The sequence below is a fragment of the Macaca fascicularis genome, chromosome 4 (assembly GCF_037993035.2).
Source record: "Macaca fascicularis isolate 582-1 chromosome 4, T2T-MFA8v1.1".
NCBI classification, from domain to species: domain Eukaryota; kingdom Metazoa; phylum Chordata; class Mammalia; order Primates; family Cercopithecidae; genus Macaca; species Macaca fascicularis.
In genome coordinates, this window is record NC_088378.1 from 151,204,675 (window position 1) to 151,229,662 (window position 24,988).

At 42.5% G+C, this 24,988-nt stretch overlaps 1 protein-coding gene across 41 annotated transcripts in view; it reads right to left on the reverse strand.

Annotated features, from left to right (window-relative positions):
* LOC107129614 (uncharacterized) overlaps nt 1–24,988 on the reverse strand; it is a 487,674-nt gene that overhangs the window by 411,003 nt on the left and 51,683 nt on the right. For 10 of the 41 annotated variants that reach the window (XR_012434178.1, XR_012434187.1, XR_012434176.1 and 7 more), the window contains one exon: nt 1,091–1,214. The exons of 29 other annotated variants lie outside the window; for them this stretch is intronic. The gene's annotated coding sequence lies outside the window, so the exon portion shown is untranslated. Of the gene's footprint in view, nt 1–1,090; nt 1,215–9,476; nt 9,945–24,988 lie in introns of all 41 variants that reach the window. 2 more of the 41 variants (XR_012434177.1, XR_012434193.1) reach the window with 1 other exon arrangement.

Sequence of the window (24,988 nt, forward strand, 5' to 3'; positions counted from 1 at the left end):
GGCAGGCAGATCACCTGCGGTCAGGAGTTTGAGACCAGCCTGGCAAACATGGTGGAACCTTGTCTCTACTAAAAATACAAAAATTAGCCGGGCGTGGTGGCAGGCGCCTGTAATTCCAGCTACTCGGGAGGCTGAGGCAGGAGAATCACTTGAACTGGGGAGGCAGAGGTTGCAGTGAGCCAAGACTGTGTCACTGCACTCCAGCCTAGGCAACAGAATGAGACTCTGTTTTGTTTTGTTTTTTGTTTTTTATTTCAAATTCAAGCCAGGTGTGGTGGCTCACACCTGTGATCCAAGCACTCTGGGAGACCAAGACAGGAGGATCACTTAAGCCTAGGAGTTCAAGACCAGCCTAGGCAACACAGTGAAATCCTATCTCCACAAAAAATACCGAAAAATTAGCCAGGGGTAGTGGTGTGCGCCTGCAGTCCCAGCTACTCAGGAGGCTGAGGTGGGAGGATTGCTTGAGCCCAGGAGGTCGAAGCTGCAGGGAGCCGTGATGGAGCGTCTGCACTGAGGCCTGGCCAACAGAGTGAGATCCTGTCTCAAATAAATAAATAAATAAATATTCAAAAGAAATTGCTTCTGGCCAGGCACAGTGGCTCACACCTGTAATCCCAACACTTTGGGAGGCCAAGGTGGGCGGATCACCTGAGATCGGGAGTTTAAGAACATGACCAACATGAAGAAACCCCATCACTACTAAAAATACAAAATTAGCCGGGCGTGGTGGCGCATGCCTGTAACCCCAACTACTGGGAAGGCTGAGGCAGGAGAATCACTTGAACCCGGGAGGCATAGGCTGCGTGGAGCCTAGATTGTGCCATTGTACTCCAGCCTGCGTGGGCAACAAGAGTGAAACTGTCTAAAAGAAGAAAAAGAAAGAAAAAAAAGAAAGAAGGAAGGAAGGAAAGAAAGAAACTGCTTCTTTTGCCTCTGTGTCTTCACTAATAGACGCGGAGTACATTACAAACCCCAACAGCAATAACCGAGATTCACCAGCTTTAGAGGGAAACACCAGAGATAAGCCTAAGCCATCCCTACTGCGCACGAAAACCCATCGCCTTCAGAAAAAATAGTAGCAACTTACATGGCATTCCACAGCCCACCTCAGAAGCACATCCCAATGTTTCACAACTCTCGCAGTCAGACTGTGAGGAAAGCAATTTTGAGTGGAAGTCAGAGGTGGGCATGGGTTTCCAAATAGCAAGAGTCTGTAAGTTAAAAGAGAATGTTCAGTCACAGCTTGAAAGTGGAAGTAAAAGGGACTATTAAGAAATGACAGCAAAACTAAGACTTACTGTCAAGAAAGAGAAGCAATTCCAAGAACTGTTTAATCCATTAAACTGATGCCCAACTATCCAAGTATATTCAGGACTTAATTTGATCGTGCCCTGATCTGCCTTTACATTTTAATTAAGATTAGCTGAGCATGTAAATGAGTTTTGAGCACAATATCTTAGGGTGAACAAAACTAAAAAGAACGGAAATAAGTCCATCCGAGAAGGAAATGCGGGGAAAGGCAATCCTTGGGGACCCTTTGATCCTCAAGGTGAGGGCACCAGACAGATGACGAAGGTGGTAGCATTAAGAACTCAGCTGGAAGCGCTTTTCCATTTAGGTTCTTCCTTGGAAGGGTGCCCATTCATGACAAAGACAAGGAAATGCAGTAAGTGTGAGTAGAACTTAATATAAACAGTGAGCTCTTTCTCAATTCTAAACTGCAGGCCTCCTAAATCCACATCCTGGTATTATGCCTTTAAAAAATGAAAAACCTAGCGATACAGTCTTAGCTCATACTTAACTTGTTATCTAGGATATTCCTATGTTACATTTTTGCCTTACTTACATAAAGCCTGTCATTCAACACTTTATAATCTTTTAATTCATTTTCTTCTCCGTTTACTCTGTCCTTCACTTTTCCTTGTATATTGTATTTATGTAAATGTATGTATGTATAAAATTACTATATGTATATACATGCAGTCTAAAACTAAATCTTATTCTACTGATCTAAAATTAACTGAAAACATTAAGTAACAGATCTGCAAATTACTGAAATTTTTTTATGACTTCTGTGTCTAAACTTTCACAATTACAATTGTTTTCAAACTTTAAATATCCTTAATTTTCCAGGATTTCTTCCAAAATCATTATTTCCTGCCATCAAAATAGTTTTAAGTTTCATAAAACATCCATGTACACACAGGCTTTTTTATCTGCTAATCAACATCATCCATAGGACATTTGTTTCTAAAGATAACTTCAGTTAAAATTTATCTTATTCATCAGTTTAGGTGGCAGAGCTCAGACATGATGCTGAGCCCGAGCTCTGCAATCTGCACAGAAATGATTTTATACCCATACAATTGCTTCCTGCCAGAGGACTACGGGAGTGCAGCCTTGGGAATTTAAATGACCGATTTACCCAGGGAAAGAAAGTTTATTTTTAGTAAGTGGGGAAAAAAATGTTGATTTAATTTATTTTACTGCCTGTGAATCTCCTTTGGAAAGGAGAAGCAGAGTTTGATTAATTAGATTAGCAAATGCAGTAAGTTGTTTATTCACTTGGGTGAATCAATGTTTCCCTGAATTTAGTTTAGCTTTATTTTATGCTTTCAAACCCATCCAGTAGGTAAGATGGTGAAAGCCAAAAGCCTTTCTCTCCCACAGCTCCTTGGAATATCTTTTCACATGTTAATTTGATCTTTTTGTGATTGGAGGCAGACACATTTCACAGCGCCTCCTTCTCCCCTCCCCACACTCCACTCCAGCATATGGGTAACACACATATAGATGATAGAAAATTATAGATGATAGAAAATTGACTACAAGACTCTATTTCCATTTTTTATGCCTCCTAGTTTTTAGTATTTTTCCTTTCCTGCTGACTTTCATTGTAAATTATATTTCTACCCGGTATTAAAATTCAAAAGGAAATAAAGAGCTTTCTCTGCTGTTAATGACAGCGTATTTTAAGATGATTAGGAAAGAATTATTAGAACAAATTGCTTTATTTTTTTAAAAAAAGCTGCTAAATTTCTCAAATGTTTGCTAGTTTTTCTTTCTTCATTTTCTTAATGACCTGTCTTTCTAAGGAAGTTCCCTTCTTGTGACTTGCTACACAAAATCATTTCTGATTCATTTGTTACTGAGATTTACCGGAGTACAGCTGTTCAAACAAAGTACTTGCCTACGAAAGCCTGGGAAGATTGGGAATGATAATCAAATTAAAATTCCAGCTCTACATTCTTTTATTGGAGTGCAGACAATTGTGATATTTTGTATTTAAAATGCATTAAAATAAAAAGGGCAGAGCTCTGCAGCATCATAGACTACCTTTTTCCATTAATGACCTGGATGACACATTAAGAAGGAGAAAAACTTATTAATTCAGCAAGAAATCAAATGTCCTTTTGTAGGAGAGATTTTTTTTTCTCAACTTAAAAGAAAAAATTGAAGATCCAAGAGAATGGGGGCTTGAGATTTTTAGCAGTTGGGGACCACTGGAGATTATTTGACTCAAAGTGACAGGTATAACATATAAGTGCTGGTGGCCTGGACACAAGAGACTTGGGTGACTTCTCCTACACATCAGACACCATTGATTTTCAACTAAAGGTAGAACTGGAAGTGCTTTTATTCAAAGGCTGCAAAAATCACCTTCTCCAAGGAAGTTTAACATCTCTAGTTTTCTGAAAATGAAAAAAGATTACAGGATCACAGTCTCCCGTGAGCTAATGAGGCATATGCAACCAGCCTTGAAATTTGAAAGGAGAGAGAGAAAAATCAAAATTGGAGTGCATTCACCCTTCTGAATGTATTTCTTTCCTCCCTGCAAAGCATCTGTATCCTGGCTGAGCTAGCAGACAATTTAAAGGTTTCTTAGATCAAACAGTTTTAATATTTTTTTTGAATTACACTGAAAATAATACCCACCCCCAGAGACAAGTATCGTGTTTGCACAAGGAACAGCGTCCCCTTCTTACCAGTTCCCCAAGACCCCCACCTCCAGGCAGTCACCAAGTCCTATCTAGAATCCACCTCCTAAAAAGCTCTGGACTCCAGTCACTTTCCGCATTCCTACAGCCACTCCCCTAATTAGGGCTACTATTATCTCCCCACTGGATTACTGCATAAACTTCCTAACTAGTCTACCTGTCTTCCAGTTTGCCTCACCCCTTCCATTCTTCACACACCAGCTACACAGATCGTTCTAGGAAAGTCAGTCTCCTATTGGAATTAGGATAAATTCCAAACACCTTTACGGAGCTCAAAGTATGGTCAGGATTTATACAATGCTCCAGCCCCATTTCTCTGCTTCCACCTCACACTCCACACTACAGCCAAGCTAAACTGCTTTTATTCCCTCCCAACACCTCCCACCTCCGACCACCACACGCACACAGCGGGCTTTGGCACATGACCTTGTGAATGCTCGAGATGCCTCCCACCCCAATCCTAACCCATCCTCCCCCTTTTCCATCCTTTGACCCACTCTTGTTTTCATCAAGTCTCTGCTTACACATGACATTCTCCCAGAAGCCTTTCCTCTAAGTCTGGGTTAGATAACCCCTGCTTACTCTCCCAAGGCACCTTATATTTACTCATTCAAATGATTTATCATGCTACACTGCAATGCTATTATGATTTGTCAATAGCCCCCTAGTATGGAAACTCCATGAAGACAAGGATGCGGCCTGCAGTGTTCAGCATCAAACTCCCAACGCCAGTGCCTAACATCGTGCCTGGTACTTTGTAAGTGTCCAGAATAAATCTCTATTGAATGAATAAAATAAATTAATTAATGACAAAGTTTTCACTCAAACAGACTCTGAAGTCTCTGGCAAGTGTTCTTCTGGAAATGAGCTGGAAGGAAGGTCTCCTTTTTTAAGGTTTCCTAAAATTTAACCTAGCACATAGAAGGTATTTGACACATATTTGTTATTTATCCTGTTTGTTACTGAATTGAGAAACAAACAGGATTAACAATGCTACTAGGTATATAAAAATATGAAGTTTTTTGGGTTTTTTTTGTATTAAAACTGCTTGTCAGACATTGAATAGGGGGCCAGAACATGTAAATCCAGTTATACGGGTTATACGGGTTATACGAGTGCTGGGTCTGAGTAGTCCTTACCCCACTGAGTGCTAAGTGCTAAGTGACCTGGATTCAGTATGTTAATCGTTTGCTGTTACTCCTATTTTATTTACACTACAAGCCACTACTCTTCTGAGATCAGCCCCACATGGAAAGGAGATTGCACCATTAGTTTGACTCAGATTTCCAAGTCAAAATACGATAACGAGAAAAACTTCAAGTTCAACCCTATTTCTCTTAATTCCAAGCAAATAGATAAACCAATATCCAAGAGAATCTTGCCACCTTGTACAATAATGATCCTGTGCACATCTGGCAGTCACCCCGGCCCACACTGGACTTTGTGTGTTTAGGCTTCCTTTATAATTTGAAGAACAAGGGTGATGACACAGCTCCTATAGCCAATTCCAGTCCCTGTTTACTATTTGCCCAAGGCTCCTCCCTCAGCTAGACCTGAGATCTGGATTGAGATATTTACTACAAAACAAACCAGTAGTTAGAACCTTCTTTCACTCTCAAAAACACCTGGTACCTACAAAAAAAAAAAAAAAAAAAAAAAAAAAAAAACTACCCTATGGAAGGTTAAGAGCAGCTACAGCGTCTCCACCCCGCCCTTGTCCATCCTCATCTCCAGTTGTTCCCTGGCCTTTGTATCTCATGCCCCAGGCACACTACTTAGGGATCTCCACATCTTCCTCTGTGCTCTGCACACGCTCTTTTCTATGCTTGGAATGTCACCACTCCAGTCTCATTGGCACTCATTGCCTAGCACTCTCTGCTGATACTTTTTTTTCCTTTTCTTTTCTTTTTAATTTTTTGAGGCAATGTCTTACTCTGTTGCCTAGGCTGGAGTGCAGTGCTCACTGTAACCTGGACCCCCCGGGATCAGGCAATCCTTCTGCCTCAACCTCCCAAGTAGTTGGGACTACAGGCACATGCCACCATGTCCAGCTAATTTTTTAACTAATTAATTAATTAATTTTGTAGAGAATGGGGTCTCACTGTATTTCCGAGGCTGGTCTTGAACTCCTGGACTCTCAACTCATACTTAAGGCCCCTCTCCCTGCACCCAAGCCAAATCAATCAGTTCCTCCTTTGTCCCTCCCTTCCTTACTTCTCTCTCACTTAACACATTAGAGATTCTAACTACTGCTCATGCATCTAGCTCCCCTAACAAGCTGAGAACTACCTACAAGCAAAAAACACATTTTTTTCTTGTTTATTTCCTCAATGCATAAAATCACACCTAGCACATGTTAATCAATGAATGGTTATTTAATGAATGGCCCTACCTTATCCCTGCCCACAGCTGAGACGATACATTAAAATTACCAGAACCTGACTATAATTCCATTCGCCATGGTTCTATACATCATTGAAACCAAAAATGCAAGTACTACAATTTACTTGCAATGTACACTAAGGGTAAATTACAAAACTGATTGTCCTAACGACAAGGAAATGGTTCAGCCTCTGACCGCAAAATATTGAATCATTGTTCCAACTTGATCAGTATTAGAGACAATCCAAAGAGAATTTTTAGAGATTTTCAGGGGCACGCCCTACCTGGCCTTTTTAACATTTGCTCAGCAACCATTTGTTGAGCACCCGCAATACGTGTGTAGCTTTCCATGGTAGGCAAGGACTACTAAATTGTGTTAGAAAAGATCCCTGACCTTAAATGAAGGTCCCTTTCAGTCTAGTAAAGGAACGAAAGCAATTACTTAATGCATGTCACGTGAGTGGTAGAAACAGGGGATTACTGTTTCTTGGGATTTACAAGAGGATGAAGGCAGGTGGTCTTTCACTACATATTGCTAGTAGGATGGTAAATGTAGTCTAAGGTGATAATTTTGGCTCCTTTTAGGCCAAGGTTTGCACCATTTGTTTAGCTGCAGGTCTCTCAGTAACAATGCAGGAGCTGGGGAGTTAGATGCCTCTACCTCGAAGGAGAAAGGAGGGCAGGGAGACTTCTCAACTCTTCCAGGCTTTCCCCATCACGTTAGGTGGTTTAAGACTGAGTGCCTTGCAGGGGAAAGTTTAAATCTAGCAAGCTTCGGCTGGGCGCGGTGGATCACACCTGTCATCCCAGAACCTTGGGAGGCCGAGGCGGGCGGATCATGAGGTCAGGAATTTAAGACCAGCCTGGCCAAGATGGTGAAACTCCATCTCTACTAAAAATACAAAAATTAGCCGGGGGTGGTGGTGGGCGCCTGTAATCCCAGCTACTCAGGTGGCTGAGGCAGAGAATTGCTTGAATCTGGGAGGCGGAGATTGCAGTGAGCCGAGATCACACCACTGCACTCCAGCCTGGCAACAGCGATATTCCATCTCAAAAAAAAAAACTAACAAGCTTCAAGATGAAGCTCTGGCCCAGAACTCATCTCCTCCCAGGTCTCTAATGAGAACTGGCCTCTTCCACTCTCACAACCAATTACTGACTCCCAGGTATGAGCTCCCAGATCACACACCACTAGGACACAGTCCCTGCCTTTAAGGTCTAGTGTAACTGCAAATATTTACCACCATTTGTCTTCACTGCATTTGTTATTGTATGTTCCAAGTTTTTAAAAAACCACTAAAGCCATTAATTATGCTTTCTAATATTTCTCTAGCCCCATTTCCCTCCAATCCAAAATCTCCATAATACCCTCAAACTCATGTTATCTGTCTCCCTTATACAGGGTATGGCCCGTGGTTTGCAAAGGATTTATTTTCTCTTACACTTGAAATGTAGAAATTTCCCACTAAGTCATACAACTTCAAACATCCACCTTTCTCTGGAGACTACACAAATAGCCAAAGCCAAGTATATCCAAAATGGCCTCTGATATTTCAGAACAAATGATTCATAAACAGGAGTTCAAGGATGAATCCACTATTTGGAATTTTATGAAAAAAATCTAATGTGCAAGTGAATATATGGGTGTGTTTTTTTCCTTTTGGGGTAACATTCTATTGCTTTCAAGAAATTTTCAGAAGGGGCTGTGAGACAGACACACACACACACACACATACAGAAACACACAGATCTAAATGAAATCCTAATTTTAGTGAAACATTTTTGTACACAAATGTGACACAATTTCTATTTGTCTAATAAAACCTGTTAAATGTTTCAAAATATTTTACCATATCTTTTAACTTAAAATATGATTTAAAAGTCTACCTTGCCAGACCAGTGCAAGAAACACAATGACCATAGGAGAAGTAGCAAAGAAAGAGAAAAAAACACCTCCAAATATTTTATGCCTGGAAAACTTGAATCATGAAAAAGATAAGAATAAAGAAGAATAAAGAAGTAGGTCATTGTGACTTGACATTCAGAAATAAGCAGCAACATTTTATTCTCACTGACCTGTAAGTCACCCTCCAGCTCTGAATTTCATCACTACCTTACAAAAGGTCCCTGAACTACCTCAGCATGGCATCTGCTATATAATCTTCTAAAACTAACACTGGGAAACAATTTTTTTTTTTTTTTTTTTTTGAGACAGAGTCTTACTCTGTCGCCCAGGCTAGAATGCAGTGGCGTGATCTCAGCTCATTGCAACCTCCACCTCCCTGGTTCAAGTGATTCTCCTGCCTCGGCCTCCCAAGTAGCTGGGATTAAAGGCACCCACCACCACGCCCAGCTAATTTTTGTATTTTTAGTAGAGACAAGGTTTCACTATGTTGAACAGGCTGCTCTCAAACTCCTGACCTCAAGTGATCCATACCCGCCTCAGTCTCCCAAAGTGCTGAGATTACAGGTGTGAGCAACCACGGCCGGCCGGGAAACAACTTTAAGAACATAATAACTACACTTACTTCCAAAAATTAATAAGGAGAATGTACGCTTAACAATAATGTGGTATGAGAATCTGTGGAAAGAGGTCCTTGGGTTTGTTTTAAATGAATTGAATATATAAGGCTACCACAGACCTTTACCTACAATATAATTTATATGGTAGCTGGGCGCGGTGGCTCACACCTGTAATCCCAGCACTTTGGAAGGCCAAGGTGGGCGGATCACCTGAGATCAAGAGTTCGAGACCAGCCTGACCAACATGGAGAAACCCCGTCTCTACCAAAAATACAAAAATTAGCCGGGCCTGGTGATCCATGCCTGTAATCCCAGCTACTCAGGAGGCTGAGGCAGGAGAATCACTTGAACCCGGGAGGCGGACGTTGTGGTGAGCCGAGATCGTGCCACTGCACTCCAGCCTGGACAACAAGAGTGAAACTCCGTCTCAAATAAAATAAAATAAAATTTATATGGTGTAGATTGTCTCAAAAGAGGAATTTGTATGTAGAGAGCCCATTTTTAATGTGTCCTGCATTTTTATCTGATACTATAGCCACTGGGGATTTATTTGCTTTCATCATTAGTTACCTGACATCCTTTCTGTATGAATCCACATGAAAAAGTATCTCTTCTGGTTCTGTTATTTGCTGCTGCAGTTTCCATCTGTAGTGCTAAGATCCATCCCTTATTTTATCTTGGACACCAAGCAAGCTTCTTTTCTTCACACTCTAGTCTCTTCTCAACAGCTTCACAAGGGAATCTCTGGGTTGCTTCAAACGCATCTAACACTTCTTTCCAATTATTTATGTTGGTGACAAACTCTTTCTCACCAACTGTCTAGGGTCACTCAGAGGTACTTGATTTGAAAAAGCATTCGGTTTCCTATCCAATATTTTGGTACCTCTCCAGCTCCCCACTTCAGCTCTGCCGATGTTAGCACATTGTTGAACAGAACTTGCCTCTTCCATCTTATCTGAGATTGGCTGTAACATCCATATGCTGAGCTGCTTCCACATTGGTTCTCATATCTGAAGATGATTAATATTAGCAACAACCCTTAAAAAAAAAAAAACCCGTTGCTTCTTAAAAACCCTGAACACTTACATCACAGAAAGGACCCAATCCCAGATCTGCCACTTACTATCAGTGAGACATTCAAGCAGGTCTCTTAACCTCCTCCCTGAACTTCTTTTTCCTTTCTGTAAAATGGGGAGAATACCACCTTCCTCACTACGTTTTGAGCATTACATAGGCTCATGCATGTGAAAGGTTTAGCATAGACACTGGCTGCCCCAAAGCTAGTGCTCATAAGTGTTAGGTACTTATTTATTCTGAGAGCAAAGTCTTAATTATCTGTGGATAGAGAGGTGAACATTAGCATGAAATTGTGCTTTTTTTTTTTAGGGGAATGGAAACAATTTGCATTTTAAGAGCAAGCAGGCATTTTTATTTAAAAATATCAAGGGCATATTGCTACAAGCTCCTGCTCTGCAGGGACACTGAACCCTTCTAAGTTCTTTCCTTTTCCCAATTTTGTTTTTTCCTCCTCCCTGTGAATGAAAACAGCACATAGAGAAAGGCTTTGTAAATGCTATAGCAAGACGACCATTTATAAGGACTCTAGATAAAGTCCTAGGGCAAACTGGTTGCTACATCTAACCCCTTGAACAGGCTGACAAAAGATTTAAATTGTAGCAGCCGGCCGGGCACGGTGGCTCAAGCCTGTAATCCCAGCACTTTGGGAGGCCGAGACGGGCGGATCACGAGGTCAGGAGATCGAGACCATCCTGGCTAACACGGTAAAACCCCGTCTCTACTAAAAAATACAAAAAACTAGCCGGGCGAGGTGGCGGGCGCCTGTAGTCCCAGCTACTCGGGAGGCTGAGGCAGGAGAATGGTCTAAACCCGGGAGGCGGAGCTTGCAGTGAGCAGAGATCCGGCCACTGCACCCCAGCCTGGGCGACAGAGCAAGACTCTGTCTCAAAAAAAAAAAAAAAAAAAAAAAAAAAAAAAAAAAAAAAAAAAATTGTAGCAGCCATGTGAGAAACACACATGTGGTTTTAAAATATTTGAATTCCATTGTGCAGTTGTTGGTAAAACCCATGCAGACCAAGGAAGATGACACATTCAATAGAACACATGGGCCTCCGTTGTGTCTGCGACCCCTCCAGGTATTTTAAGCACCAGAACCAAAGTACAGAAATAAAAACCAACAGTATCTGTCCATGCCTGGTCTTACCAAAAAAAAATTTGTTTTTTTAAAAAATAAGTCTCTTATGAGATGATTGTGAACTTATTTAGCCCATTCAGCAGGATTTTTTACTAAGCTACAATGCAAAAGATTTATTTTGTCATTGTCCAACACAAACAATTGAGGAAACTCAGCCTAGTGCAAAATCCCCAGTAGAAACAATCTGCAATTTAATTAGTGAATAATTGAAGCAATTTAAATACAATTCCAGGCATTTTTTAAAGTAATATTTGAATAGACAGCTGCTGCATCTACTAAGTGTTTAGGCAAAACACCATAATCCCTGATCCGATGAGATGCCCAAGGTTAGGAACACGACTGTCTGCTGTCAGGGCAAGACCCAGAATTTAAAACAAAACTCCAGAAATCCTCCCTCAATGCCTGCTCCATCCCCACAAAATAAAGACACGGCTAGCTAAATAGCCAGCCAGCCAGCTAGCTAGGTAGATAAGATAGATAAAGAAAACATTAGTCACAGCCTTTTGAAGCACAGTAGAATGGAGACAGAAAAGGATTTAAAGTCCACAGCACTAAGCTGGAGTCCTGATTTGTTCATTACCTTTTTCTGTTACTACTTCAAATTCCTCGTTTATAAAATGGGAATATTCATGCCTACCTCACATGAGTTTTGAATCTTCAATGAGAATATAAGAAAACACCATATAAATGTTACTTGAAGATGTTGAAATGTTAAAGAAATGGAGAATATAAATTGAATTAGAGATATGTCACTACTGCACCTTCTACCATAAGAATTTTATTGTTTCAGCCTTTTTTTGTTTGTTTGTTTGTTTTTTGATGGAGTTTCACTGTCTAGCCCAGGCTGGAGTGCAGTGGTGCGATCTCAGCTTACTGCAACCTCCACCTCCCAAGTTCAAGCGATTCTCCTGCCTCAGCCTCCCGAACAGCTGGGACTACAGGCGTGTGCCACCACGGCCAGCTAATTTCTGTATTTTTAGTAGAGATGGGGTTTCACCATATTGGTCAGGCTGCTCTCGAACTCCTGACTTCATGATCCACCTGCCTCAGCCTCCCAAAGAGCTGGGATTACAGGCATGAGCCATTGTGCCCGGCCTGTTTCAGCTTTAAAGATTTATTTGTGCATACAAAATATTTTACCATGCCCAGTTGCAGTCCTGCAAGATGAGAAACGTTCTGGAGATGGATGGTGGTGATGGTTGCACAATGATGTGAATATACTTAACGCCACTGAACTGTATGCTTAAAAATGGTTCGAATGGTAAATTTTACGTTATGTGTATTTTATCACAACTTTAAAAAATTATTTAAAAGCCTTTTACAGTGTAAAATCCCCTGCTAGCAGGAAATAAATCCTCTTCCTTTAATATTTAACTTGGTCAACTGAAAAAGCAGAGAACAAGGGGCTGAGGATCCTAGATGTCCCACAGAGTATGAGCACACTGCAAAGGCACGTACAAATTCTAGGACCCTGGCCAAACTTCCCAAAAGGACTTTTTTGTTAACCTTTGTTAAATGCAAACAAAACCGATTTCAAAATAGAGGTGCCCACACGTTGGTTGCCAAGCCCTCAAACACCCCTGCTTTGCACACTTTAAGGGACAGGAATGGCATTTGTGCTATGAGTACTAATGAATACAAATTCTTGAAATGATTCAATAGCTTACATCTGAAAACGTTTCACAGACTCTCAGTATATGCTGCAACAAGTGCATTAAACATAAGAAGAGCCCCCAAAGTAGACCAAGAATCCACATTACAACTCATATCCTTCAAGGAGAGTGGACATTCCTGTTCTTGGTGCAGTTAGAGAGGTGTCATATGAATCCACCTGTGATTACAAGTCCAGACACAGAAATGGCTACAGGCAGCAGAAGGGAGACGTGGTTAAGCATCACTGAAAAGGAGCTCCCAGCAGTCTCAGCTCTGTTACCACCCACTGGGTTACCTTGCACAAATCACCAAAACTTTCTAGGCCCCTGTCTACACGTCCAGCTCTCAGTGACTCTTTGCTCTATTCGAAGCTTGGCCTGGGAGGTCTAATAACAATATATTAACCCTATGCATTACAAAGTGCAGTTGTGAGGAAAAGAATATTTGAAAAAAAAAAAATTCATAAAAAGAGGGGTGGGCACAGTGGCTCACACCTGTAATCCCAGCACTTTGGGAGGCTGAAGTGGGCGAATTACTTGAGGTCGGGAGTTCAAGACCAGCCTGGCCAACATGGTGAAACCCCATCTTTACTAAAAATACCAAAATTAGCCAGGTATAGTGGTGCACGCTTGTAGTCCCAGCTACTTAGAAGGCTGAGGCAGGAGAATCACTTGAACCCAAAAGGCAGAGGTTGCAGTGAGCTGAGGGTGCACTCCAGCCTGGATGACCGAGTGCGACTCCATCTCAAAAAAAAAAAAAAAACTAAACTAAGCACCATGATAACAGGGAGATAAGAAGAATCTAAATGACCAAGGCTGAACACTAACAGCTCAAACAAATACCAGGAAAAAGCACCTACACTAAAGACACATGGCACAGGTGCCACTGGCGAAATGCTAAGGCAACAGAAGTTCAGCTTCTGACCCCAGCGTAGGACACAACGCCCCCACCCCCATGCTATCTTGAAAGTCAGTGGAAACCTCAGCATCCACAGAAACCTGAGCCAGAACTGCGGCCCAGCCCTGAAAATTCTGCAAACTGTCTCTGTGGTTGGAACAGAGATTACAATGGTACCAGTTCGGGGCAATCAGATGAGGGAAGACAGTATAACTTAGTGAAGGTCTAAATTACACAACGGTGCCGGGCGCGGTGGCTCACGCCTGTGATCCCAGAACTTTGGGAGGCCGAGGCGGGCAGATCACCTGAGGTCAGGAGTTCGAGACCAGCCTGATCAACATGGAGAAACCCTGTCTCTACTAAAAATACAAAAATTAGCCGGGTGTGGTGGCACGTGCCTGTAATCCCAGGTACTCGGGAGGCTGAGGCAGGAGAATCGCTTGAACCCAGGGGGCGGGCGGAGATTGTGGTGAGCCTAGATCACGCCATTGCACTCCAGCCTAGGCAACTAGAGCGAAACTCTGCCTCAAAAATTAAATAAATAAATAAATTACAAAATGGTTTATCAACACATTTCTTTACATCCTCTATGTTTGAAACTAAGGTATTAATAATGTTGTAAAACAATTATTTTCATCTAGTCTAAGGTGGGATAGTTAATATTAATAGTACATAAAAGGACAATCAAATCCTCTACAATAATTGATACACTTAAAAGTTGCTGACAAACTAAAAGACCCTCCAATCCTCAACTATTTATTACATACTTCCTAATTTTACATTTCCTTCACGTGAAATTTCAAACTCTAAGACACTAGCAAAGTTGCTATTTTTAATTGGCTAGCATTCTCTATCAATGAATAAATGATCACAAGTTGCAAATTTGTAAAATCATCACTTATTTATTTATTTATTTTTTGAGACAGAGTCTTGCTCTGTCGCCCAGGCTGGAGTGCATTGGCGCGATCTCGGCTCACTGCAAGCTCCACCTCCCAGGTTCATGCCATTCCCCTGCCTCAGCCTCCCGAGTGGCAGGGACTACAGGCACCTGCCACCACGCCCGGTTAATTTTTTGTATTTTTTTTTTTTTTAGTAGAGACAGGGTTTCACGGTGTTAGCCAGGATAGTCTCGATCTCCTGAGCTCGTGATCCAACCGCCTCGGCCTCCCAAAGTGCTGGGATTACAGGTGTGAGCCACCGCGCCCGGCGAAATAATCACTTATTAAAATATTCTAAATTGGAGGTGAAATGGTACCAGAGTACAGTGCCTGACACTGTTCTCTCCCGGGTTCCTGTAAAATACCCATCAAAACAAAGCAATAGAGGGGGAAATCTGATCATGGAGAGCAAAGAGAGGAAGGAGCCATGATCATAACCTGGAGACATGTTCTACCCTTGCACTGATTGTAGCGAGATTCAGCAACACTATTTTGTAATCACCGCCTGAGTTCCTTCATGTGGGATGGAAGTGAGAGGACTTTGTTAAACTTCACTGATGGCACCTAAGCAAGAAATTACGTCACCCTGAGAAAACTGACAGCCTGCCAGGTCACTGATCCAAATTCACATCCCTCAGATTTCCTTTTCCCAAGCCTAACAGTAATATTAGAAACCACTCAGCAGATTGCTTTCAAAGCCCCAGCATCCACCTCTAACAAGGAGAACCACGTAAGAAAAACAGTTGATGAAGGCAAAAAAAAAAAAAAGCAATCCCATTTCAAACCAAAATATGCTGAGAAATGGACAGCAGAGGCAGAAAACGAGACCCAGTCAAAAGCCCTTCTTGAACTTTTTTTTTTAAAGACAAGGTCTCGTTATATTGCCCAGGCTTGGAGTGCACTGGCAATTATATCACGCTGTAGCCTCAAACTCCTGGGCTCAAGCAATTTTCCCACCTCAGCCTCCCTAGTAACTGGGAGTAAAGGCAGGCACCACTGCACAAGATTCTGATTCTTCTTTTATGTTAGTAGGCCTCAAGACTATTTGCCTTGGTCCCCCCACCCCGCCACTTTATTTTTTTTTTGAGACGGAGTCTCACTCTGTCGCCCAGGCTGGAGTGCAGTGGCGCGATCTCAGCTCACTGCAACCTCCACCTCCCGGGTTCAAGCGATTCTCCTGCCTCAGCTTCTCGAGTATCTGCGATTACAAGAGCCCACCACCATACCCAGCTAATTTTTTTTTTTATTCTTAGTAGAGACAGGGTTTCAACATGTTGACCAGTCTGATCTCGAACTCCTGACTTCAGGTGATCCTCCCACCTCGGTCTCCCAAAATGTTGGGATTACAGGCATAAGCCACTGTGCCCAGTCATGCCCCCAATTTCTAAAGTTGCAACCCTGTTGCAAATGTCTTTACCTCACTCTCATGCCTAACCTGAGGTCCAGACAGGAATGAACATCCAGGCATTGCTTAGAAGAGTGAATAAGTTCCACAGGCAAAAAGATAAATGGCACTTAGTAAATGTATTGCCAGGAATCATAAATTGGATTCACTACAATGTACATCAAGCTGCCGTGCAATTTCAAAAAAGAAAGGTGACCCTGCCAGTGTCCAGGGGACCTATGAGGCACCTGGGGGACTCCAACATCAACCCCGGATAGATGCCTGAGATCCAAGTGTAACAGGAGACAACACAAGAGGTCTGGAGCAAGATGTGACAGGAGAAAAGAAACCTTTCATTGCCATCATCCCTCCCCTAGACTCCAAGTCCTGCGGCAGGTACCTCAAAGAAGTTTCCATCTCGCAAAGGCTGCTGAGAGAAGGGAGTATAGGTGGCTATTAGAATTTAGACTTAGGGTTGGGTAAGGTAGCTCACACCTGTAATCCCAGCACTCTGGGAGGCCAAGGTGGGCGGATCACCTGAGGTCAGGAGTTTGAGACCAGCCTGGCCAACATCGTGAAACTCTGCCTCTACTAAAAAAAAAAAAAATTAGCCAGGTGTGGTGGTGTGCGCCTGTAATCCCAGCTACTCAGGAGGCCCAAGCAGAAGAATTGCTTAAACCCGGGAGGTGGAGGTTGCAGTGAGTCTGGGCGACAGAGCGATACTCTGTCTCAAAATAAATACATAAAGAAGTAAAAGAAAAAATAAAAAAAAAATTAGACCTAGCTAAATCTTGGCTATAAGATTTCTAAAATCCCGATAGTACGTTCAAACCACAGCGAGGTGGATATCCTTTGGCAATAGACTCTTTGTAGAAACTGAGTACTACTTTGTAGAGACAATTTCTTCATCCTAGGAAGACTGGCCAAATAGGCAGTTTAATTATGCAAAGACCTTATGAAATGAAGATTGTTACAAGACCCACAGCTGTAAAGCCTAGGCAAAATTACATCTCTGCAGACTCTGTTAACTCTGGAGAAATGCTTCTTGTCCAAGAATGGATTTGGACCATATGGTTTCTACAAACCACTCTATGGAGATACCTGCATTTTACCCCTTATTTGTGGATCAGAAGCAGAGACAAATGTGTGGAGAAAAGATGTGAAAAGTCAGCTTTATCTGCTGTTGGCGGAGGGACTCTAAGTGAAGCCCTACCTGGAGGAAACCCCTGATGCTCTACATGACTAATCCACACTTGAACCAATGTCTGGTTGCTGGACCTACTGAAGCGGTTCTTAATCTTCTGGGGAGATGCTGACCACTTTACTAACCTGACGAGGGTGATGGATCTGCTACCGAGAAAAAGGCATGTGGCCAGAAAACTGCACACAGCTTCATGGGTTTCGTGGATCACTCAAAGCCTATGTACTTTGAGAATGTGTACTCAAAGCTAAAAACTTACGGACCATGGTATTACACAGAGGTCTCGCTAGGGCTATGAATGAAGCTAATAGCACTCCTAAACTGTGAAATGTTCATCAAAGGAAATGAGTATTCTTTCCATCGATCATCCTGAAAAGAGGTAGATCCTGAAAGGAAAAAAAGGCCTTAGACTGAAGGAGAAACTCTCCTTTTTTTCTCTGAGACAAGTGAGGCTTTGGCCTGGATTCTCAGGAGTCTGGACATGGTGGGGAGTATTTTCACCTCCATGCAAAGCAGGCAGAGCCTGGGAGCAGGTCAATCTAAAATTAAAGCTATGCAGATGTGCATATAAATTCCAAAACTATAAATTCCAAAACTTATCATCTCACATCTGGTCGTAAGTTATTCTGTAGGCTATAATTCTCTCCTGTTACCTTATACCTTTAATAAAGTTATGTTAAATGCTATAACTTACCCTGGGCAACATAGTGAGACCCAGTCTTTGCAAAAAAATGAAAAAAAAAATTAGCCTGGCATGGTGGAGTTCTCCTATAGTTCCAGCTACTAGGGAGGCTGAGGCAGGAGGGTGGCTTGAGCGCAGGAGGAAGAGGCTACAGCGAGCTATGATCACACCACTGCCCCTCAGCCTGGGTGACAGAGCTAGACTGTGTCTCAAAAAACACCAAAAGTATAGCCTTATCTTAGAAATCGTTGAGGAACTATGAGAAGGGTCTGTGTCCAAGCTTGGACTACAGTGATAAATGGGAGAGTAGCCCCTTTGTGCGTGTGTGTTTTTGGTTTTTGTTTTTGTTTTTTGTTTGTTTGTTTGTTTTTTGAGATGGAGTCTCTCTCTGTCACCAGGCCCAAGTGCAGTGGCACGATCTTGGCTCACTGCAACCTCCGCCTCCCGGGTTCAAGTGATTCTCCTGCCTCAGCCTCCCGAGTAGCTGGGACTACAGGCACGCACCACCACACCCAGCTAATTTGTTTGTATTTTTAGTAGAGACGAGGTTTCACCATGTTGGTCAGGTTGGTCTTGATCTCTTGACCTTGTGATTCGCCCACCTCAGCCTCGCAAAGTGCTGAGATTACAGGTGTGAGACACCATGCCCGGCCAGAGTAGCCCCTTTTGAAGCCAACCCAGTGATGTTGGCTGTAAACCCTGAGACCATGAGGAGCAATGGCCCTGGGAGTTGAAAGCGGGCAATGGCAGATGGGCAGGAAACAGCCTGACAGACATCAAAGCCAGTCCGTTCTAACATCCTTCCCCAAAAGGAAGAAGAAAAAGAACTACAAAGGAGGCTGAGGGTCTGCTGGCCCCAGGGCAGGACTATCAGCCGGTGGATCTCAGGCTGACCTGTGAATGTGATTCCACCTTATACCCAAAAGAGGCCATTGGAATATCATAAAATGATAGATCATATTAAATGAAAAATTAAAGATCATATTGAAAAGTAAATAGAAAACCAAAAAGTATTCGAGTACATTAATGAATCGCAGAGCTGAATTTTGTGAGGGAAGGAATACATAGTCTTAATTTTTAAAACATAGAAAACCCAAATAAAAGTAGAAGTAACTTTGTGTTTAACACTTTATTAAGTAAATGAAGATGATCTAATATATAACTCCATGGTAAAATCTTAGTGAAACTGATGGTTTTCTGTATAGGTTTTAATTCCCAAAAGTAAACTAATATCACAGAAGACATTATGAAACGTATAAAGGAATTTACACCAACAAAAAGACTCAGTGTCTGTTTGGATTTATTGGTCATTTGTTTTAATTAATGTAACCGGTAATTTTAATTAATTTAGCCAGTAATTTTAAATTACTGGTTTCAAGGACCAAATCCAGGAAGGTTAAGAGATTTGGGGCCCGGCACGGTGGCTCAAGTCTGTAATCCCAGCACTGTGGGAGGCCAAAGCAGGCGGATCACTTGAGGTCAGAAGTTCAAGACCAGCCTGGCCAATATGGTGAAACCCCATCTCCTACTAAAAATACAAAAATTAGCCAGGCATGATGGTGGGCACCTGTAATCCCAGCTACTTGGGAGGCTGAGGCAGAAGAATTGCTTGAACCCGGGAGGAAGAGCTTGCAGTGAGCTGAGATCACACCACTGCACTCCAGCAGGGGGACAAGAGCGAAACTCCACCTCAAAAAAAAAAAAAAAAAAAAAAAAGAGATTAAGGTCACACGTCACACACTCAGTGCATAACTGAGACAGAATTCTGTTTTATTTGTCGACTACTTTCCTCAGCTAGAAATATAAAGGCTAAGACTGTGCTTTTGTTCCTCTTAAGTTGCTTGGTAACCATCATTATAACTTAAACTGAGATTATGGGATGGAACTCTAAAAAAAAAAACAACAAATTTCTAAACATACCAGCCCTAATGTCTACATTTCTTAAGCTCTAATGAGTCTACCTCTTTCTGTTAGTGTAGTTGAGATATACGGAGTAACTGAACCACAACTAGGTATTATATACACAGGAGGTACACTCGTATCTCTACTGCATTCTATCCTACCTTATGTAAGTCTGGGATGGGTATTTAGTCCCAAAGTCTTTGATAAAATGCTTTGCCATTCAATATTTGAAATGTACATACAGCACTGCATCATGTATTGATTTTATTTCAGATGCAGTTTCTCCAAAGCCTTAAGAATAGTAAAGTCTATATTACATGTCATTCTCTTAAAGATCATTTTCTTGGAGAGGAAAAAGTAGTCAAAAGCGTGATGGATTTTCTTCTTCTGATGGATATGGGGAAACTCACCAGTGTAACAACTGCTTTGATAGATCTATATAGCTGAAGCATTCTCGAGTGAAAGAAATAATAATAGGACATCATCTCTTGCCACATTGTAGTTTTAACAAGGTTTGGATTGGCAGAGACTAGGCTGAAAAAACAGCCCTGTGAGTGATAACCTGATTTCTGCCTCTTTTTAGTGACTTAAACTTTATTTCCCATAAATATTATACATGCTACACAATTCTCAAAGAAAGAATTACAGAATTTGAAGCCAGAAAGAAACTTTGATACAACTCTTGATTTTACAGATTAGAAAACTGAAGTCCAAGAAACTAACCACTTACTTTGTCTTCTAAATTTATCCGGTTCATAAGAGTTATATAGTAGTGCTTGTAAAAATGCCTAGAACTTTCCATTTCCTCCATGCCATCTGCATTTGACCAAAAAAGAGAAAGGACTGGTAAAATGATCCACAAATCATTCTGCTTCAAAGGATAGCAGCACACACACCACAGGCAAGACATATACCCTAGGTTCACCTTCATAATAATTTAGGGCTTAATTCCGAAAGATACCGGATCCAAATCCTTAAAGAAATCTTTATGGGTTTCTGAGGAGGCTGACGACACTATGATACAAATTATTCATCCACTCTCACCAGCTGAATATCAAAAACGGGCATTGTAGGCAAAAAGGAAGGTGGCAGAAAAGGGGAAGACACATGTCTTGTCTATGCTGAACCCTCCCACAACAAGGTGAGAGGCCAACAAGCTTATCTCTAAGCATTTGTTCTTGGACCCAACAATAGCCTCCTGGCCTCACAGAGAAATACTCTACCTTTCTTAGAGAAACCCCCACTTGATTCGAAAGGAAAAGATTATTACCTAGCTGGCATTTTAAAAGGGAATGATGCCGGTTCGGTGGGTCACGCCTGTAATCCCAGCACTTTGGGAGGTCGAGGCGGGTGGATCACCTGAGGTCAGGAGTTCGAGACCCACCTGGCCAACATGTTGAAACCCCGTCTCTAACTAAAAATACAAAAAATTAGCTGGGCATTGTGGCAGGCGCCTGTAATTCCAGCTACTTGGGAGGCTGAGGCAGGAGAATCACTTGAACCCTGGAGGCAGAGATTGCAGTGAGCCGACATCGTGCCATTGCACTCCAGCCTGGGCAACAAGAGTGAAACTCCATCTCAAAATTAAAAAAAAAAAAAGGGGGAGCGCTACTGTGGCTTTATATTTTTGTTTTTTATTTTCAACTCTGGATATTATACAATTATACAATTGTATTATACAATTGCAAACCTGGATATTATACAATTGCAAACCTCAGTGCCTTCACTGATAGATGCAGGAGAAAGGTATAAGGAGGAGCCCACCCCCGCCACCCCCCGGAATCTCCCACCTGCGAAGGAGGAGCCCCCCCATACACCCCTTCTCCCTCCACACACACCCTACTCCCCGCATACCCCCAGAATCTCCCACCTGCCTGCCTACTGGGAGGATGGGGTGGAGCCTCAGGAAGTTCAGGCTGTTTGCAGGGGGAAGGAGACAGGCCTCTCCTCTTCCTGGGTGGGAACCTGAGATTCAATCTGTGAGATGAAGGCCTGTTAACCGGAACCCCTCTCACTCTGCTGAGAGGTTTTTTTTTCACCCAATAAATTCCGTTCCCCTTCACCCTTCAAAGTGTCTGCGTGTCAAACTTCTCCGGGTCGCGTGACAAGAACCTGTTTTTTTCTACAACATCACCAATTATGAAATGATTTAAAAACTTTTATAAACATACAAAACTTTGTCACACAAAACCAGTTGACTACAAAAGCTGCGAACCAGATCTTGAACAAACATATCAGAATGCTAGAGCCCTGTTTATTATTATATTATTATATACATATATATGTATATTATATTTATTATTAGCAGATTTCGGAAATTTGGAGAAAAGTGAATTAGAAAAAAGAAAAGAGCTTATTCAGAAATGATATATTGTGTCTCAGAGGAACATTTAAGTACATGGAATTAAAACATCTCCCTAAAACTAACAATATACACGATTTAAAGTTAGCAGGTTTGACTTTGAGAAGCCGAGGTCGGCAATCACTTGAGGTCAGGAGTTCGAGACCAGCCTGGTCAACATGGTGAAACCCCCGTCTCCACTGAAAATACAAAAATTAGTCCCAGCTACTAGGGAGGCTGAGGCACAAGAATGACTTGAACCCAAGAGGCGGAGGTGGCAGTGAGCCGAGATCATGCCCCTGCACTCCAGCCTGGGCAACAGAGTGAGACTCTCTTAAAAAATAAAAACAATAGGCCGCACACGGTGGCTCACGCCTATAATCCCAGCACTTTGGGAGGCCGAGGCGGGCAGATCACCTAAGGTCAGGAGTTCGAGACCAGCCTGGCCAACATGGTGAAACCCTGTCTCTACTAAAAATATTTTAAAAATTAGCTGGGCGTGGTGGCGGGTGCCTGTAGTCCCAGCTACTTAGGAGGCTGAGGCAAGAGAATCACGTGAACCTGGGAGGCAGAGGCTGCAGTGAGCCAAGATTGAGCCATTGCACTCCAGCCCGGGCAACAAGAGCAAAACTCCATCTCAAAAATAAAATAAAATATAAAATAAAGTTAGCAAGTTCACAGTAAATTTATTTTAAAATATGAAGGTGTGTCTGTACACAGCCACACACATACATGTACACACCAAAAGAATTAGGCAGAATTGTCTAGGATTTAAAAAACAGTTTTTCCATAAAATTAAGAACATTTCTTTGACATCATTAACCAAAATCTAAGTGTTTCAGACTTTTATCCTAAATACCTCTATTTACCCTCCATAAAGACCGCCTTCTCCACTACTGAACTGTGCTAGGCAACTTAATTTTTGTGGGTTTTTATCACTCTACTTTACACAAGCTTTAGGGTTGAGTACCTTTCTGGTCCTCTCAGCCTGCTTGCTATTCCTTCTGTTGGAAATTTTCAGTCTTTCTAGTCACACAGTCTAGCTAAGTGTCATCCCTCAAGAAATACAATAGAATGTGACCTTTATCCCACTGTTTAAGCTGTTTTAATAATAAAAGGGGGGGTGGCAGGAGGAATAAGGTCAAAGAGAAAGGTGGAAGAAAGAGAGCAGAGGCCAGGCGTAGTGGCTCACGCCTTGGGAGACCTAGGCAGGCAGATCACCTGAGGTCAGGAGTTCGAGACCAGCCTGGCCACCAGGGTGAAACCCCGTCTCTACTAAAAATACAAAAATCAGCAGGGCGTGGTGGTGTACGTCTGTAGTCCCAGCTACTTGGGACGCTAAGGCAGGAGAATTGCTTGAACCTGGGAGGCGGAGGTTGCAGTGAGCCAAGATGGCGCCACACTCTGTCTCAAGAGAAAAAAGGAATGGAAGGAAGCAACAGAGGGAGAAGAAAAGTGGGTAGGGATGAAGCTCAAACACAGAAGAGGGCGAAATGGTTGGTGGATTAACCCCAGGGAAGAGAGACTCAACAGTGGGAGGAAAGGGAGCAGAAAGGAGCCCAGGTGAGTAGGACCAAGCCGCTCACTGAGGGCGGAGGCCCTCACAGACAGGCAGGCTGCTGGGGTGGATGACCATACTCATGCCAGCTATTTGAGAGTTTTTCCTTGGGTGTGGGTGGGAAAAGGAGCCGTTAACAGTAACAACAAAAACTAACACTAGTAAAGCACCCACTGTGTGCCTGGCAGGTTTTGAATGCTTTAGATACATTAACTCCTCCAAACCCCTGAGAACCCTGGAGGTAGATGCTATGATGATACCTGTTTTACAGACTAAGCACCTAGCACCCGAGGCACTGAGAGAGAGGTAAATGCCTAAGGCCAGACAGCTGGTGAGTATTTCACCTACTTTTCAACACCAGCGGTCAGGATGACCAGGAAGGACCAGGAGAGGGGTTTAGTTATTACAACAAGAAAACTCTGGAAGTAGCCAGGAATTCTTTTTTTTTTTTTTCCGCTCTGTCACCCAGGCTGGAGTGCAGTGGCGCGATCTCGGCTCACTGCAACCTCTGCCTCCTGGGTTCAAGCGATTCTCACGCCTCAGCCTTCTTAGTAGCTGGGATTACTGGCATCTGCCACCTCACCCTGCTAATTTTTGTATTTTTAGTAGAGATGGGGTTTTGCCATGTTGGCCAGGCTGGTCTCGAACTCCTGACTTTAGGCGATCCACCTGCCTCAGCCTCCCAAAGTGCGTGAGCTACCACGCCCGGCCAGGAAAATATTCTGAAGGACTCATCCCGTACCCCTGAGATGTAACACGTACTGTCAATCAGTGTATAGCACTTTAGCCCCTTCCCCAATCATTACCACATGTCTGTAATGGAAAAAAAATTAAAACATCACTCATCAATTTAATAAACTGAAAACAAAATATGAAATACCCATCCTGGGGACACTCTACAGCAATGACTTCAAGTGAGGAAGGTCTATGTTAGCCAACATAGGAAAAAAAAGTCTCTAAGAGATATTGTGGACTTCAAGAAAAGCAAGTTGCATAATAGGTATTATAAGAGACTGAATAGTGGCTCCAAAGGCATCCGGTCCTAATCCCTGGAGTCTATAAATACTACCTTATTTGGAAAAAGGATCTTTGCAGATGTGATTAAATTAAGGATCTTTGGATGGGGAAATTATCATGGGTCACCTGGATGGTACCTCAACACAGTCGCAAGTGTCATTATGAGAGAGGGGAGGGAGATTTGACACGAACACACACAGGAGAAGGCCATGTGAAGGTAGAGCAGAGAGAGAGATGGACAGACACTGGCCTTGAAGATTGGAGTGCTGCAGCCACAAGCCAAGGAATGTTGGCAGC